The sequence below is a fragment of the Lutra lutra genome, chromosome 2, assembly GCF_902655055.1.
Source record: "Lutra lutra chromosome 2, mLutLut1.2, whole genome shotgun sequence".
NCBI classification, from domain to species: Eukaryota; Metazoa; Chordata; class Mammalia; order Carnivora; family Mustelidae; genus Lutra; species Lutra lutra.
The window spans coordinates 122,173,272-122,186,216 of NC_062279.1; the positions used below are offsets into that span (position 1 = coordinate 122,173,272).

Consider the following 12,945-nt stretch of genomic DNA (forward strand, 5'->3'; position numbering starts at 1 on the left):
CACCCAGGCGTCCCGACCCTGGGGTTCTTTACTAAACGGTTTCTTTGCCTGCAGCTTCCTACCTCCACCCAATCCATCCTGCATACTAATGTAAGAATCATCTTCCTAAAGTATAACATGACATTCTTCCTCAAATACCTCCAAACCCTAGAGTCAAAAAGAACAATGTCATCAATTTCACAAGGATTAAGCAGACTAGTTATAAGGTAAGTGGGAGAGATGGGAAGTGCCAGGGTTTAGAATGCTTCAGAGATCACCGAAAAGGGGAACTATTCTAGAATTGGGAAGAGTTAGGGCTTGAAACAAGCCTTGAAGAAATAGGGAGTATTTGACTAGAAGAGAGGTAGAAAGGGAACATTTGTCTTTTTTTTTTTTTTTTTTTTTTTTTTAGAAAACAGTGACTACACTTGATCTTAGCCAAAAGGCCAAGAAGTGATTAGAAAACAGTGACTAAAGACACGAAAGTATTTTAGAACAGTTTGACTGGCAAAGAAGGCTGTGTGGAGAGGAATCTGAAGGGTTTGGTAGGTATATATGATTAGGATATTATCAGCTTAGGGGTACCTGGGTGGCTCAGCTGGTTAAGCGTCTGCCTTCTGCTCAGGTCATGATTTCAGGATCCTGGGATTGAGCCCCGAGTGGGGCTCTCTGCTTGGCAGGGAATCTGCTTCTCTCTCTCCCCCTGTTCCTGCTCTATCTCTGTCTCTCATATGTGCTCTCTCTCTCTAAAAAATAAATAAAATCTTTTTTGAAAAAGGGTATTATCAGCTTATAGGTCTTTGTACTTTATGTTTTGGGAAGCCATGGAAGGTGTTTGGGCACAGTAGTGATATTATTATCAAGAAAGACTCACTTACTGGAAATGAACAGATTAGGTGGGGATGAATGTTTAGAGGCAGAGAAACTGGTTAGGAGGCTGTGGCCTTGTAAAGGTTTTGAGTAGGTAAAGGCAATGAGAAGAGAAAAGTGGAGGCAGGTATGAGAAACCCTGGGAAGGAACTACTTACAGGATTTGGAAATGGAATGAGTGTGAGGGAGCAGATTAAAAGATGACTCCAAGATTTCAAGTTTGATAACTAGGAAAAGTGGAACAACCAGGAGAAGAATCTGGGTTTTATGTGTGTATAAATTAGCTTTTCGACGTGATGGTTGAAATGACCGTATTTCTTTCTTTCTTTTTTTTTTTTTTAAAGATTTTATTTATTTATTTGACAGAGAGAGAGAGAGCTCAAGCTGGCAGAGCAGGAGGCAGAAGGCAAGGGAGAAGTAGGCTCCCTGCTGAGCAGAGACCACCCCCCTCCCCGCACCACCACAGGGACCCCACCCACCACACTCACCAATGTGGAACTTGATCTCAGGATCGTGGGATCATGACCTGAACAAAAGGCAGATGCTTAACCAACTGAGCCACACAGGTCCCCAAAATGACTGCATTTCATTTCATTGAAAATGTCATGTAGGTAGTTTGGGATGCAGGATTTGGGTTTGAGAGAGAGTCCCAGCTAGAAATGCAGACTTGGGAATATACTGAGTGCTAACTGAAGCTTTGGAAATGAGTAAGATCACTCAACAAGGACTAGATTTTAGGAATTATTCATGTTTCTGAGATGGAAAAGGAAAGGAGAAAGCAAGGAAAGCGATTAGAGATAGCTGGAACCCAGGTGAGTGCGGTCTTATAAAGGAAAAAGGAGACCTTGGCAGAAAGGAGCATGGCACAAGCAAAGATACGAGAAGTGTGTAGAGAGGTTCACCACAAGAAAATGCAGCCTGAGAAACACCCCCTGGGTTTGTAAACTGGGAGACCATAGTTGGCCTATGAAAGCATAGGGCCAGAAGCCACATTAAAAATGATTCTGGAGGTAATGTATAATTTGAAAGCGGAGGCAGCCATCATAAAAACTCATGAACCTTGGTGGTAAATGAAAGAGAAGGACAGGCCACCTGGCTCAAGTGAAGGACATCATCGGGGACAGACATGTTTGGTGTTTGAAGTCAGAGAATCAAAAGTCAGAAGACGTGAACACCTGGAAGTGTCAGAGAAAGCAGCTGTTGGGAAAGCACATATGAATGAACGACTGTTCCTGCCTATGAGTCACCGCATGCTGAGTGAATGTGACATCTGAGGTGACTATTGAAGTTCGTCCCTGCAGGGGTGTGTGTGTATGTGTCTGTAGGGGTCATGGATGGAGGTGGGGATGAGCGAGAGGTGTGGTGTCCCTGTGGTGGGAGGGGGGGGGGGTGGTCTCTGCTCAGCAGGGAGCCTGCTTCTCCCTTGCCTTCTACCTGCTGCTCCACCTGCTTGAGCTCTCTCTCTCTGTCTGAAATGTTTCCTCATTGTGCCTTGCAAAGTGTTAAGGGCCAATTCAATACTCAAAAAAAAAAAAAAAAAAAAAGCCAGAGCGAAATGTTCAGTGGTGCGTAGAGCAGGTCATCCAAGCATGGAAGGACTGAGGTGTTCATTTGAGCCTACAGGTGCCAGCTGTGCCTTGTGACACTGGCGAATCTGGTGTGTTCTTAGAAGGCAAACACAATCCAAGTGAGAAGACCCGAGAAGGCAACAGTTTCATTTTTAGGTGGTTTTGTCTTACGGTGTGATTAAGTGGAGGGACAGAAAATCGAATCACATTGCTGGTTGGTTTTTTGTTTGGTTTTATTTTGTTTTGTTTGTTTGTTTTTGGTTCTTATAGGCTACCACACTCCCTTATGTTTACCTCATTGTCTTGTATTGTAATCCAAGATTGCTTCTCCATCTTCCCTAACTAATGGTGAGTCCCTCAAGGGCAGCACCTAGGTCTTTTATCTTCCAATCGCTGGTACTTTGAATGCTCCTGACACAGGATGAGCATCAAATAATGCTTGCTCTATGAAGTAGGGATGGAGTGGAGAAGTAAGCTCAGGATAGGAGAGATATGTCTTCTTCCAAGGCAGAAGGGAAAGAAGACACCAATGTGGAGACATCATTTAGGAAGCTAAAGTCAAAGGAAGAGGGCCTTCATGTAAGATGGTTTCAATTTCTTTAGTAAAGTGTTATCCATGAGGATCTTCTGAGTGGGAGAGGTGGCAGGGCCCTAAGAAAGCTTCTGAGTGTCCTCTATGAGTGAGTTATTATGTAGACATGTTATATACACTTTCTTTTAAAGTCCATAACAATACTATAAAGACATTCTAATCCTATTTTGCTGATAAGGAAAACAAGGCCTAAATAACAATACACTTATTTACAGGGTCTTATTAAAATCTGGGTCTCTTGCTTGCAAAACCTATATTTCCTTCCATATGCTCCATTACTGAAGCATTTGTTGGAACAGTGTAAAGGATTGGGGAGATAAAGGAAAATATTATTGAGCAGCAGCAAGGGTCTAGTAAGGGCGAGTGAACTTAAACTTGTTTCGAGTCAAAGCAGCAAAGTTCTGTGACCAAGAAAAACAGAAGAATCAAAAAGCTATGGAATCCAGGCTTCACGCCTGGTATGGCTGAGGAAGTTTAAGTGAGGAGGATATGACCAAGGACAGGGCCGAGGGTATGGTTCATGACTCATTTTAGGTCATGTCTCTTTAATCTAGTCTCTTTAACAAGATTGGAAGTCTCTGAAATGTTTCCTCATTGTGCCTTGCAAAGTGTTAAGGGCCAATTCAATACTCAGTGACTACTTGTGGACTGATCCACATTAAATGCTCTGCAAATTGAGAATTCAATGGGGATGTATAGTAAGTAACTGCAACCTTATTTTGGAGTTGTGTGTTTTGCTTATTAGGAAGCTACTAAAAAAAGATGCTATTAAGCCAAACCTATTTGATTAATAATAATAATAATAATAATAACAACAACAACAATGAAGCTCTTTGTGAAAGTAAATCTGGCTGAATAGACATGCCTGGATCAGACTAATTACAAGGAATCTAATAATCAATCTTTGGTCAAACAAGACTTTGGCAAATGTGTTCCCTTATATTATGTTGCTCTAGGAGAGAAGGTAATAAAAACAAATATTCTAGAGTACTTATTTGTGGTAGGCAGTGTTCCAAGTACTTTACATGCACTAGTTTATTTAATCCTCTTCATGACCCTTCAGGTAAGTATGACTCCCCTTGTACAGATGCAGAAACTGAGACCAAAAAAGTTAGGTGCCCAAGAATACAGAGGAAATCAGTGGCAAATTTAGAATTTAAACTTGATGTGTGGCTCTTAACTCCAGGTTCCTAAACCCTTGCCATTCTCAAAATTCCGACATTTTCTATTTTATGGGACAAGCAGCTTGGTTGTGTTTGGAGAGAAATATGAGTAACCTTCACCAGATCTGAAGTGTATCCTTCCTTAGTGGTTGGATACATTCCCTTTTATCCAGCACCTGTTCTGTCAGTTGTGTTCAGAAGGAAATCCTTTCTTACTCATTTGTGTGACATTTACATCTCAGTGGTTCTCTGACAAAAACATTCAAAACTGAAAGGAAACTACCATGACAAAAGATGTCTTCTTATTTCTTTCCATAAATAACAGCAAGGCTAAGTCTATGAGATGTCAGATTCCTCCTCTCTCAGTTTTGATCAGTTTCCACTCAGTTCCCTTTGGAAACGGCGTTTGAGAAATCGTTAAAAAAGGCATTTATACTGATGACCATTGTAAACTAATCCTCCCTCCCTTCCTCCCTTCTTCTCCCCTCCCCTTCCTCTTCCTCCCTTCCCTCCCCTGCCCTTCCTTCCCCCTCCCTTCCCTTCCCTTTCCTTCTTTTCTTTTTCTTTCCCTTCCTCCCTCCCTCCCCCCTTCCTCCCTCTCTTTCTCTCTCTTTCTGTGCTTATTTTTCCAACTTTCTTCAGGGATAATTGACAAACAACATTGTGTGTGTTTTTTTTTTTTAAGGTGTACAATGTAATGATTTGATACATGTATATATTACAAAACAATTTCCACAATAAGGTTAGTTATATCAATCTTCTCACATAAATATGCTTTGGGTATGTGTGGTGAGAACATTTAAGATCTATTGTCTTAGCAACTTTCAAGTATATAATACAGTATTGTTAACTATGGTCACCATGCTGAATATTAGATCTCAAGCAATTATTCCTCTTATAATTGAAAGTTTGTACCCTTTGATCAAAATGTAATTCTTTATCAAAAGAAGAACGAAGCATGGCATGTTTATATAGGACTTCATTTGGGGGAATCATACAATTAGATTGTCTTTACATTTGTATGCCCAAAGGACAGAAGACATGCTGTAGGGATTCTGAAAGAGAACTTCTATCTTATGTTTATCTTCTTACAATAATAGGTAGAGACCAAGAAATGACTCTTGTTGGCTTCCTCCAATCCTAAATGTATTAATCAGATATGACTAAGAGAAAATTAGATTCAGTTTTGGACATTAATATGAAGCTTGTATTTTGTTATTATGATCTGTCAACATCTTTGTGGATTAGGCTGGAAGAAGCATAATGTTAATAAAAATTTATGTTAAAACATAACTCTCTACAATTTTTAAAGCTATACTTTAAATTTCTTTTTTTTAATTTTTAAGATTATGTTTATTTATTTGACAGAGATCACAAGTAGGCAGAGAGGCAGGCGGGGGGGGGGGGGGGGAAGCAGGCTCCTTGCTGAGCAGGGAGCCCAATGCAGGGCTCTATCCCAGGACTCTGGGATCATGACCTGAGCAGAAGGCAGAGGCTTTAACCCACTGAGCCACCCAGGCACCCCTATGCTTTAAATTCTTATCAGAGGCTCTTTTTGTTTTTAAGATTTTATTTTTAAGTAATCTTTACACCTAACATGGGACTCAAATTCATGACCCTGAGATCAAGAGTCACATGTTCTGCCAACTGAACCAGCCAGGTGCCCCCTTATCAAAGGCTCTTAAATACCTCATCCCGTGCTTGAATTTAGTTCATTCTAATTTAGAGAAACTATAATTTTAATTGCTTACACTACCTTACAGAATGACTAATACATATAACAAATATTTCTAATTGGAATTTGCTGGTTCCATTTCCAAAGCAGACATTACATCTGACATAAAGAAGATGTAATTAACTGTTATCTACTAAAGAATTTATAGTTTAAGATAAAATTAAATTCTGTTGGCCAGATCATTGCCCAGCAGAAAAGTATCTTTTATTTTCAAGACCTTACCAGATTTCTTGTTTGTTTTGTATTGCTATGTTTGTACCTTTCTAGAAGAAGACAGATCCTCTTAACAATAAGGCATACCTGTATCCAATATACCCACATGGGCAAAGGTCTTGCTGTACTTCCAGTAGGTCTGTGTACATGAATAAGTTTGTCATTCCAAATCATTAACACATATTTATTTCTATTTGCCCATGTAGTTTATAATGAATAAGTAACATTTACATGCTAAAGTTTTATAATGAGCATTGTCAAATTTAACATGTACTTAAATTTTTTTTCTAAAACTTCTAAAGCACAGAATGTTTGACAAATAGTGCTAAGTAATGGATAGATAAAATAAACATTGAATTCCCTGACAAGTAGGATTTCCCCCTCCCCAAGTTACTGAATTTTATACTACAATGATTTTAAACATATGTGGTTATAAGCTTATCAGATTTCCAAAAAGGAACCTTCTATAAAAATCACATGGGGCCCCTCAGCTGTGTTTTCTTCCATTATTTATAGACAAATTGAAAACAAATGTTCTTTAGGAAAAAGTACAATGAACTGAAACCAGCTGTTAGGATCCACTTTTTCTCTAGAATTCATCTGTAATACAGACGTGTAGTAAATCAGAGCGTAAGTCTCATGAAATCATGCCATATTTAATGGTAGTTTTAGTGTCAATTCAGAGATATAAGTGTTACTGTCTGTTACCACAAGACCTCAGTGCTCCATTTCTACAATTAAATAAGCAAGTAACATGTGATAAATGCAAATATTTTGATTTTAGAGTTTTTAATTACAAAAGATGTTTTAAAAAGAAGACATTTTTTGAAAACTCGTTTGAAGTGATTTAATGAATATTATAGAGATGGTTATACAGCTATTGTAAGACTACTGAATTCCCCGCAACTATTGAGTGCTTGCTCATCAAAAAGATCACAGAAAAGCTAATGAATAGAAAACCTGAGAAAATACATACATAAAATGTGGGATGACCTTCTTGTCTTAAACATACAAATTCTTTTATGTAATGAAAACTTTTTACTTAATCTAGAAAAAGCATATTAAATCAATAAGAGCTTAATTTTTACATTAAATGGTCTATTAAGGCACTATGAAAAAAATGTTCTTTTACTTTAAAGGTATCATCCTTCCTGGATGTGATACCTTGAGGGGGACATAACATCACTTTATATAGAATTCCTGCCAAGAATTCATAATCTGAGTTTATAATGAGGGAAAACTCAGATAACTCTAAATTAAGAAAATTTTACTAATAAAATGAGAGAGAATAAATTCTTCAAAAATATCAATGTCATAAGAGACAAAGAGAGGCTAAGGGGATTTTCAGAATTAAAGGACACTAAAGGGACATGGCAACTAAATGCAATATCTGACTTTAGACTGGATTCAGTTCTGAAGGAAAAAGTTACGAAAGATTATTGAGGCAAGTGACAAATTTGGAGTACAAACGGTAGGTTAGATAGAAGTGTTGCATCAATGTTAAATTTACTGAAGTTGATAACTGTACTGTGGTCTTGTAAGAGAATATCTTTATTCTTAGGAAATGCATAATGAAGCATCTGGAGTAGAGGGTTGTGATGATATATACTTGTCTCAAGTGGTTCAGAATGATCAAGAAAATGGGACAAAATGTTAACAAATAGAAGAATCTGGGTAAAGGGCATATGGTGCTCTTTTTACTATTGCAACTTCTCTGTAAGTCTGAATTTATTTCCAAATAAAATTTAAAAATTAAAATCTAAAAATCACCTTACTTGAAAAAAGATGATTTCTGGTAAACATGAAGTTAGTTAGGTAAGTGATGTTGTAGGAATACTATGCTTGCAATCACCTGGTGTTCTCAAACATCAGTTGAATAAATCTATGACTGAAGGAAAGAATACAATCGACATGGATGAATTACTTTAGCTTTTAATTTCAAATTCTGTGGTAAGTGACATGAAAAAATAAGTAGAACACACTAAGTCTTTTAGTGATCAAGATTGTGCTGGACACCTCATTTGTTGTGCCATAAGTTTAAAAGGACCTTCCTGGGGGAGGAGTCAAGATGGCGGAGAAGTAGCAGGCTGAGACTACTTCGGGTAGCGGGAGATCAGCTAAATAGCTTATCTAAAGATTGCAAACACCTACAAATCCAACGGGAGATTGAAGAGAAGAAGAACAGCAATTCCAGAAACAGAAAATCAACCACTTTCTGCAAGGTAGGACTGGCGGAGAAGTGAATCCAAAGCGACGGGAAGATAGACCGCGGGGGGAGGGGCTGGCTCCCGGCGAGCGGCGGAGCAACGGAGCAAAATCAGGACTTTTAAAAGTCTGTTCCGCTGAGGGACATCGCTCCAGAGGCTTAACTGGGGTGAAGCCCAGGCGGGATAAGCGCGGCCTCAGGTCCCGCAGGGTCGCAGAAGGATCGGGGGTGTCTCAGTGTCGCAGAGCTTACCGGTGTTGGAACGGGGAGGCCGGCTGCAGAGACAGAGCCGAGGAGTGACTCTCAGCTCAGGGTTGCCTTGAATCGGTCGCAGGCTCGGTCAGCTCGGAGCGCGGCCGGAGGCCAGGGTGACGGGAGTCATTTGGCGCTGTTCTCTGGGGGCGCACTGAGGAGTGGGGCCCCGGGCTCTCGGCTCCTCCGGGCCGGAGACCGGGAGGCCGCCATCTTTGTTCCCGTCCTCCGGACTCTACGGAAAGCGCTCAGGGAACAAAAGCTCCCGAAAGCGAACCCGAGCGGATGACTCAGCGCGGCCCCGGGTAAGGGCGGTGCAACTCCGCCTGGGGCAAAGACGCTTGAGAATCACTACAACGGGCCCCTCCCCCAGAAGATCAACGGGAAACCCAGCCAGGACCAAGTTCACCTACCAAGGAGAATGGCGGAATTCCAGAGGAGAAGAAAGCAAGCACGGAACTCATGGCTTTCTCCCCATGATTTTTTAGCCTTGCAGTTAATTTAATTTTTTTTTCTTTTTCAATTTTTTTTTCTTTTTCTCTTCTTCTGCTAAATTTTTTTTAACTTTTACCGTTTTCTTTTTTTTAACGTTTTTTAAATAGTTTATCTAATATATATATATTTTTTCCTCTTTTTATATTTTTTCTTTATTGGCTTTCTTTTTTTTAATAGTTTTTTTTTTTTCTTTCTTTCTGAACCCCTTTTTATCCCCTTTCTCCCCCCTCACAATTCAGGATCTCTTCTGATTTGGCTAAAGCATATTTTCCTGGGGTTGTTGCCACCCTTTTAGTATTTTACTTGCTCCTTCATAAACTCTTATCTGGACAAAATGACAAGGCGGAAAAATTCACAACAAAAAAAAGAACAAGAGGCAATACCAAAGGCTAGGGACCTAATCAATACAGACATTGGTAATATGTCAGATATAGAGTTCAGAATGACAATTCTCAAGGTTCTAGCCGGGCTTGAAAAAGGCATGGAAGATATTAAAGCAACCCTCTCGGGAGATATAAAAGCCCTTTCGGGAGAAATAAAAGAACTAAAATCTAACCAAGTTGAAATCAAAAAAGCTATTAATGAGGTGCAATCAAAAATGGAGGCTCTCACTGCTAGGATAAATGAGGCAGAAGAAAGAATTAGCGATATAGAAGACCAAATGACAGAGAATAAAGAAGCTGAGCAAAAGAGGGACAAACAGCTACTGGACCACGAGGGGAGAATTGGAGAGATAAGTGACACCATAAGACGAAACAACATTAGAATAATTGGGATTCCAGAAGAAGAGGAAACAGAGAGGGGAGCAGAAGGTATATTGGAGAGAATTATTGGAGAGAATTTCCCCAATATGGCAAAGGGAACAAGCATCAAAATCCAGGAGGTTCAGAGAACCCCCCTCAAAATCAATAAGAATAGGTCTACACCCCGTCACCTAATAGTAAAATTGACAAGTCTTAGTGACAAAGAAAAGATCCTGAAAGCAGCCCGGGAAAAGAAGTCTGTAACGTACAATGGTAAAAATATTAGATTGGCAGCAGACTTATCCACAGAGACCTGGCAGGCCAGAAAGAGCTGGCATGATATATTCAGAGTACTAAATGAGAAAAACATGCAGCCAAGAATACTATATCCAGCTAGGCTATCATTGAAAATAGATGGAGAGATTAAAAGCTTCCAGGACAAACAAAAACTGAAAGAATTTGCAAATACCAAACCAGCTCTACAGGAAATATTGAAAGGGGTCCTCTAAGCAAAGAGAGACCCTCAAAGTAGTAGATCAGAAAGAAACAGAGACAATATACAATAACAGTCACCTTACAGGCAATACAATGGCACTAAATTCATATCTCTCAATACTTACCCTGAATGTTAATGGGCTAAATGCCCCAATCAAAAGACACAGGGTATCAGAATGGATAAAAAAACAAAAACCATCTATATGTTGCCTACAAGAAACTCATCTTACACCCGAAGACAACTCCAGGTTTAAAGTGAGGGGGTGGAAAAGAATTTACCATGCTAATGGACATCAGAAGAAAGCAGGAGTGGCAATCCTTATATCAGATCAATTAGATTTTAAGCCAAAGATTATAATAAGAGATGAGGAAGGACACTATATCATACTCAAAGGAACTGTCCAACAAGAAGATCTAACAATTTTAAATATCTATGCCCCTAACGTGGGAGCAGCCAACTATATAAACCAATTAAGAACAAAATCAAAGAAACACATCGACAAGAATACAATAATAGTAGGGGATTTTAACACTCCCCTCACTGAAATGGACAGATCATCCAAGCAAAAGATCAACAAGGAAATCAAGGCCTTAAATGACACACTGGACCAGATGGACATCACAGATATATTCAGAACATTTCATCCCAAAGCAACAGAATACACATTCTTCTCTAGTGCACATGGAACATTCTCCAGAATAGATCACATTCTTGGTCCTAAATCAAGTCTCAACCAGTATCAAAAGATTGGGATCATTCCCTGCATATTTTCAGACCACAATGCTCTAAAGCTAGAACTCAATAACAAGAGGAAATTTGGAAAGAACCCAAATACATGGATACTAAATAGCATCCTTCTAAAGAATGAATGGGTCAACCAGGAAATCAAAGAAGAATTGAAAAAATTTATGGAAACAAATGATAATGAAAACACAACAGTTCAGAATCTGTGGGACACAACAAAGGCAGTCCTGAGAGGAAAATATATAGCGGTACAAGCCTTTCTCAAGAAACAAGAAAGGTCTCAGGTACACAACCTAACCCTACACCTAAAGGAGCTGGAGAAAGAACAAGAAAGAAACCCTAAACCCAGCAGGAGAAGAGAAATCATAAAGATCAGAGCAGAAATCAATGAAATAGAAACCAAAAAAACAATAGAACAAATCAACGAAACGAGGAGCTGGTTCTTTGAAAGAATTAATAAGATTGATAAACCCCTGGCCAGACTTATCAAAAAGAAAAGAGAGAGGACCCAAATAAATAAAATCATGAATGAAAGAGGAGAGATCACAACGAACACCAAAGAAATACAGACAATTATAAGAACATACTATGAGCAACTCTACGCCAACAAATTGGACAATCTGGAAGAAATGGATGCATTCCTAGAGACATATAAACTACCACAACTGAACCAGGAAGAAATAGAAAGCCTGAACAGACCCATAACCAGTAAGGAGATTGAAACAGTCATCAAAAATCTCCAAACCAACAAAAGCCCAGGGCCAGACGGCTTCCCGGGGGAATTCTACCAAACATTTAAAGAAGAACTAATTCCTATTCTCCTGAAACTGTTCCAAAAAATAGCAACAGAAGGAAAACTTCCAAACTCATTTTATGAGGCCAGCATCACCTTGATCCCAAAACCAGACAAGGATCCCAACAAAAAAGAGAACTACAGACCAATATCCTTGATGAACACAGATGCGAAAATTCTCGCCAAAATACTAGCCAATAGGATTCAACAGTACATTAAAAGGATTATTCACCACGACCAAGTGGGATTTATTCCAGGGCTGCAAGGCTGGTTCAACATCCGCAAATCAATCAATGTGATACAACACATTAATAAAAGAAAGAACAAGAACCATATGATACTCTCCATAGATGCTGAAAAAGCATTTGACAAAGTACAGCATCCCTTCCTGATCAAAACTCTTCAAAGTGTAGGGATAGAGGGCACATACCTCAATATTATCAAAGCCATTTATGAAAAACCCACTGCAAATATCATTCTCAATGGAGAAAAACTGAAAGCTTTTCCGCTAAGGTCAGGAACACGGCAGGGATGTCCGTTATCACCACTGCTATTCAACATAGTACTAGAAGTCCTAGCCTCAGCAATCAGACAACAAAAGGAAATTAAAGGCATCCGAATCGGCAAAGAAGAAGTCAAACTATCACTCTTCGCAGATGATATGATACTCTATGTGGAAAACCCAAAAGACTCCACCCCAAAACTGCTAGAACTTGTACCGGAATTCAGTAAAGTGTCAGGATATAAAATCAATGCACAGAAATCAGTTGCATTTCTCTACACCAACAACAAGACAGAAGAAAGAGAAATTAAGGAGTCCATCCCATTTACAATTGCACCCAAAACTATAAGATACCTAGGAATAAACCTAACCAAAGAGACTAAGAATCTATACTCAGAAAACTATAAAGTACTCATGAAAGAAATTGAGGAAGACACAAAGAAATGGAAAAATGTTCCATGCTCCTGGATTGGAAGAATAAATATTGTGAAAATGTCTATGCTACCTAAAGCAATCTACACATTTAATGCAATTCCTATCAAAGTACCATCCATTTTTTTCAAAGAAATGGAACAAATAATCCTAAAATTTATA

At 39.1% G+C, this 12,945-nt stretch overlaps 1 pseudogene; it reads right to left on the reverse strand.

Annotated features, from left to right (window-relative positions):
- Positions 1–338: 338 nt before the first annotated feature.
- LOC125094437 (uncharacterized) lies at positions 339–437 on the reverse strand (annotated as a pseudogene).
- Between the last annotated feature and the right edge of the window lie 12,508 nt (positions 438–12,945).